The sequence below is a fragment of the Sardina pilchardus genome, chromosome 8 (assembly GCF_963854185.1).
Source record: "Sardina pilchardus chromosome 8, fSarPil1.1, whole genome shotgun sequence".
NCBI lineage: Eukaryota > Metazoa > Chordata > Actinopteri > Clupeiformes > Clupeidae > Sardina > Sardina pilchardus.
Window position 1 is genome coordinate 26,739,674 of NC_085001.1, and position 5,000 is coordinate 26,744,673.

General features: G+C 47.7%; 10 non-coding genes across 10 annotated transcripts; all 10 read left to right on the forward strand.

Moving 5' to 3' along the window:
- Positions 1–64: 64 nt before the first annotated feature.
- trnap-ugg (transfer RNA proline (anticodon UGG)) lies at positions 65–136 on the forward strand. The gene has a single exon. It is a non-coding gene; the product is annotated as a tRNA-Pro (tRNA).
- Positions 137–429: 293 nt separating this feature from the next.
- Positions 430–501, forward strand: trnap-agg (transfer RNA proline (anticodon AGG)). Its single transcript has one exon. It is a non-coding gene; the product is annotated as a tRNA-Pro (tRNA).
- A 423-nt stretch (positions 502–924) lies between these two features.
- trnap-cgg (transfer RNA proline (anticodon CGG)) lies at positions 925–996 on the forward strand. Its single transcript has one exon. It is a non-coding gene; the product is annotated as a tRNA-Pro (tRNA).
- A 175-nt stretch (positions 997–1,171) lies between these two features.
- On the forward strand, positions 1,172–1,243 carry trnap-ugg (transfer RNA proline (anticodon UGG)). The gene has a single exon. It is a non-coding gene; the product is annotated as a tRNA-Pro (tRNA).
- A 293-nt stretch (positions 1,244–1,536) lies between these two features.
- trnap-agg (transfer RNA proline (anticodon AGG)) lies at positions 1,537–1,608 on the forward strand. Its single transcript has one exon. It is a non-coding gene; the product is annotated as a tRNA-Pro (tRNA).
- Positions 1,609–1,769: 161 nt separating this feature from the next.
- On the forward strand, positions 1,770–1,841 carry trnap-agg (transfer RNA proline (anticodon AGG)). The gene has a single exon. It is a non-coding gene; the product is annotated as a tRNA-Pro (tRNA).
- A 190-nt stretch (positions 1,842–2,031) lies between these two features.
- On the forward strand, positions 2,032–2,103 carry trnap-cgg (transfer RNA proline (anticodon CGG)). The gene has a single exon. It is a non-coding gene; the product is annotated as a tRNA-Pro (tRNA).
- Positions 2,104–2,278: 175 nt separating this feature from the next.
- trnap-ugg (transfer RNA proline (anticodon UGG)) lies at positions 2,279–2,350 on the forward strand. The gene has a single exon. It is a non-coding gene; the product is annotated as a tRNA-Pro (tRNA).
- A 112-nt stretch (positions 2,351–2,462) lies between these two features.
- trnap-agg (transfer RNA proline (anticodon AGG)) lies at positions 2,463–2,534 on the forward strand. The gene has a single exon. It is a non-coding gene; the product is annotated as a tRNA-Pro (tRNA).
- A 603-nt stretch (positions 2,535–3,137) lies between these two features.
- trnap-cgg (transfer RNA proline (anticodon CGG)) lies at positions 3,138–3,209 on the forward strand. Its single transcript has one exon. It is a non-coding gene; the product is annotated as a tRNA-Pro (tRNA).
- Positions 3,210–5,000: the final 1,791 nt, after the last annotated feature.

Sequence of the window (5,000 nt, forward strand, 5' to 3'; positions counted from 1 at the left end):
CCTTTTTGACTTACTCAGGAATGCAAGGGGTCCACACAAAATAAAACCCATTGCAGCACTCAGCGGCTCGTTGGTCTAGGGGTATGATTCTCGCTTTGGGTGCGAGAGGTCCCGGGTTCAAATCCCGGACGAGCCCGTTTGTGCTTTCTCCCCAATTTATTGTGGGCCTCACCGCCAAACGCTTGTGTCCTGTAGAGAATTAGCCTCGGTTGGATGTTCCTTTTCACCCCACAAAACTGTTCAATTGCGGCTCGTTGGTCTAGGGGTATGATTCTCGCTTTGGGTGCGAGAGGTCCTGGGTTCAAATCCCGGACGAGCCCGTAAGCTAGACAGGTAAACTCTTTTGAAATGTGTCCTTTTTCAAGTCCCGTCAGTGGTGGAGAAAATTGCACGTTGTTTTTTTTTTCAGCTGAAGTCACACTCTGTCGGGGCTCGTTGGTCTAGGGGTATGATTCTCGCTTAGGGTGCGAGAGGTCCCGGGTTCAAATCCCGGACGAGCCCGTCGCCAAGCAAGCTTTTGTCAGTATCATGAGATTGTGTGAGCACTGTCTCACCTTTGATGTACAGCATAGCTTAGCTGCAGCTCAACACCACCACAGCTACCTTTCCTTTCAGCTAAATATTGATGCACAAGATGCTCGACATAAGCATTTGAGCAAGCTGGCTCGTTGGTCTAGGGGTATGATTCTCGCTTAGGGTGCGAGAGGTCCCGAGTTCAAATCCCGGACGAGCCCTTTATTCTGTGAAACTCTGCATCGTTTGGTTCTACCGGCCACCGGTCAACTGCTGCACTTAGTCACCCAGGACTTACTTTCGGAAATGTTGATGCACAGTGGAACGCAGCTGAAATGACCGTCTTTTCTGCAGACCACTCTAAAACGTTGGTGTGACGAAAGGCGCTGAATAAATGGCATCCTTGGCCCAGGCTCGTTGGTCTAGGGGTATGATTCTCGCTTCGGGTGCGAGAGGTCCCGGGTTCAACTCCCGGACGAGCCCTTCTTTCACAAAGAGATGCCAGACTTTACAGAAAAAAATCCACTCTAACGAAATAAACGACGACCACCCTCTGTTGTTAGCCATTGCAGGAAAAGAGCCCATTCTGGAAAACCTTTTTGACTTACTCAGGAATGCAAGGGGTCCACACAAAATAAAACCCATTGCAGCACTCAGCGGCTCGTTGGTCTAGGGGTATGATTCTCGCTTTGGGTGCGAGAGGTCCCGGGTTCAAATCCCGGACGAGCCCGTTTGTGCTTTCTCCCCAATTTATTGTGGGCCTCACCGCCAAACGCTTGTGTCCTGTAGAGAATTAGCCTCGGTTGGATGTTCCTTTTCACCCCACAAAACTGTTCAATTGCGGCTCGTTGGTCTAGGGGTATGATTCTCGCTTTGGGTGCGAGAGGTCCTGGGTTCAAATCCCGGACGAGCCCGTAAGCTAGACAGGTAAACTCTTTTGAAATGTGTCCTTTTTCAAGTCCCGTCAGTGGTGGAGAAAATTGCACGTTGTTTTTTTTTTCAGCTGAAGTCACACTCTGTCGGGGCTCGTTGGTCTAGGGGTATGATTCTCGCTTAGGGTGCGAGAGGTCCCGGGTTCAAATCCCGGACGAGCCCGTCGCCAAGCAAGCTTTTGTCAGTATCATGAGATTGTGTGAGCACTGTCTCACCTTTGATGTACAGCATAGCTTAGCTGCAGCTCAACACCACCACAGCTACCTTTCCTTTCAGCTAAATATTGATGCACAAGATGCTCGACATAAGCATTTGAGCAAGCTGGCTCGTTGGTCTAGGGGTATGATTCTCGCTTAGGGTGCGAGAGGTCCCGGGTTCAAATCCCGGACGAGCCCTTTATTCTGTGAAACTCTGCATCGTTTGGTTCTACCGGCCACCGGTCAACTGCTGCACTTAGTTACCCAGGACTTACTTTCGGAAATGTTGATGCACAGTGGAACGCAGCTGAAATGACCGTCTTTTCTGCAGACCACTCTAAAACGTTGGTGTGAGGAAAGGCGCTGAATAAATGGCATCCTTGGCCCAGGCTCGTTGGTCTAGGGGTATGATTCTCGCTTCGGGTGCGAGAGGTCCCGGGTTCAACTCCCGGACGAGCCCTTCTTTCACAAAGAGATGCCAGACTTTACAGAAAAAAATCCACTCTAACGAAATAAACGACGACCACCCTCTGTTGTTAGCCATTGCAGGAAAAGAGCCCATTCTGGAAAACTTTTTTGACTTACTCAGGAATGCAAGGGGTCCACACAAAATAAAACCCATTGCAGCACTCAGCGGCTCGTTGGTCTAGGGGTATGATTCTCGCTTTGGGTGCGAGAGGTCCCGGGTTCAAATCCCGGACGAGCCCGTTTGTGCTTTCTCCCCAATTTATTGTGGGCCTCACCGCCAAACGCTTGTGTCCTGTAGAGAATTAGCCTCGGTTGGATGTTCCTTTTCACCCCACAAAACTGTTCAATTGCGGCTCGTTGGTCTAGGGGTATGATTCTCGCTTAGGGTGCGAGAGGTCCCGGGTTCAAATCCCGGACGAGCCCGTAAGCTAGACAGGTAAACTCTTTTGAAATGTGTCCTTTTTCAAGTCCCGTCAGTGGTGGAGAAAATTGCACGGTTTTTTTTTTTCAGCTGAAGTCACACTCTGTCGGGGCTCGTTGGTCTAGGGGTATGATTCTCGCTTAGGGTGCGAGAGGTCCCGGGTTCAAATCCTGGACGAGCCCGTCGCCAAGCAAGCTTTTGTCAGTATCATGAGATTGTGTGAGCACTGTCTCACCTTTGATGTACAGCATAGCTTAGCTGCAGCTCAACACCACCACAGCTACCTTTCCTTTCAGCTAAATATTGATGCACAAGATGCTCGACATAAGCATTTGAGCAAGCTGGCTCGTTGGTCTAGGGGTATGATTCTCGCTTAGGGTGCAAGAGGTCCCGGGTTCAAATCCCGGACGAGCCCTTTATTCTGTGAAACTCTGCATCGTTTGGTTCTACCGGCCACCGGTCAACTGCTGCACTTAGTTACCCAGGACTTACTTTCGGAAATGTTGATGCACAGTGGAACGCAGCTGAAATGACCGTCTTTTCTGCAGACCACTCTAAAACGTTGGTGTGAGGAAAGGCGCTGAATAAATGGCATCCTTGGCCCAGGCTCGTTGGTCTAGGGGTATGATTCTCGCTTCGGGTGCGAGAGGTCCCGGGTTCAACTCCCGGACGAGCCCTTCTTTCACAAAGAGATGCCAGACTTTACAGAAAAAAATCCACTCTAACGAAATAAACGACGACCACCCTCTGTTGTTAGCCATTGCAGGAAAAGAGCCCATTCTGGAAAACTTTTTTGACTTACTCAGGAATGCAAGGGGTCCACACAAAATAAAACCCATTGCAGCACTCAGCGGCTCGTTGGTCTAGGGCAGTGGTTCTCAAACTGGGGGGCGCGTCACGGACCAGTCACTGGCTGCTCAAGGGCTAAAAAAAAAAAAAAAAATACGGAAGGGGCTGGGCTACAAATGCACCAACAAATCACAAACACGTTCATTTTCACGCCAACCAATTACAGCTGAAAGTTATCATTTGAAATTTCAACAATGACCACACCACACGTACATATAGTGCAGCCAGACATCGGAAACACACCATTGTGCGATATACGAAGTTGTAACCTGGTAGCCTACTTTGAACACGTTCATTTCGACAGTTTTCAAGTTCACCACAACAGCCTTTTTAAAGGCTTTCTCTGTGCTCCATTTTAGTGAATTGCTTTGTCTTTGCAAAGACGTATTTCTGTTTTCAATTTTATTTTCAAATTTAGTAGACTTGCCGTCTTTCTCTTCCTGCTAAGCGTGCCTTTCTTGGTAGGCTATACTGCAGTAGGCTAGCCTAGTTTTCTGGCTTGCCTTCTTTCCCTTCTTACTGCTTGTACCCTTACCTTTTCCCTTCCTACTGTACTTACTTGACTACTCGTCTATTCTTACATTTCATTATTCAACCACACCGTATTGCAACAAACATTTACCTTACCGGTCCACTCCACTCATTTCTACGGAGCTTGTCCCGGGTTGTCTGCCTGCATTCATTCATTCATTCCATCGTCTTCGAGTTAGCATTACAACGAGGAATAGCCTCTATAATTCGTTCATTAAATTAACATAGCCTACATACAATACACACACCTTACCATTTGTTAACATTTAGTACAACTTTATTAATTTTGAATTCAATTAATCATAGAATATGGACAAATTCCTCGTTCGACAAAAAGATAAGCCAACTGATGCACCAGCTCCTAAAAAGGCTAAGCTTCGCAAATATGATGAAAGTTATTTGCAGTTTGGTTTTTCTGTAACTGGCACATTAGAACAACGTCCACAGTGTGTCATTTGTGCGGAGGTACTGGCCAATGACAGCATGAAACCATGCAAATTAAAGCGACATTTGGAGACCAAGCACTCGGAAATAAAAGACAAACCGGTTGATTTTTTTATAAGAAAACGCGATGCCCTCCATCTCCAAAAGTCCACCATTGTCCAACACACCACCGTGTCAAGTCAGTGTCTCGAGGCTTCGTATGTGGTTTCCCAAAGAATTGCAAAACTTGGGAAACCACACACTATCGCAGAGACACTGATTTTGCCTGCGGCACAAGACATGTGTAAGATCATGCTGGGTGAAAGCGCTGCCTCCAAACTGAGTGCCATCCCATTGTCAAATGACACGGTAGCACGGAGAATTTCCGATCTGGCCAGCGATGTCAAAGAGCAATTAATAGCCCATATTAAACTGAGTCCATATTACGCATTGCAATTAGACGAGTCAACAGATATTGCTGGGCAGGCTCAGATGCTCACCTATGTAAGGTTTGTGAGAGGCCAGGGGATTGAAGAGGATGTTCTCTTTTGTCGTCCTCTTCAAACCCGTGCAACTGGGGAAGCAATTTTTCATGTGCTTGACTCATTTGTCAGAGATGCTGGACTGTGCTGGGACAAGTGTGTAGGTATTTGTACCGATGGGGC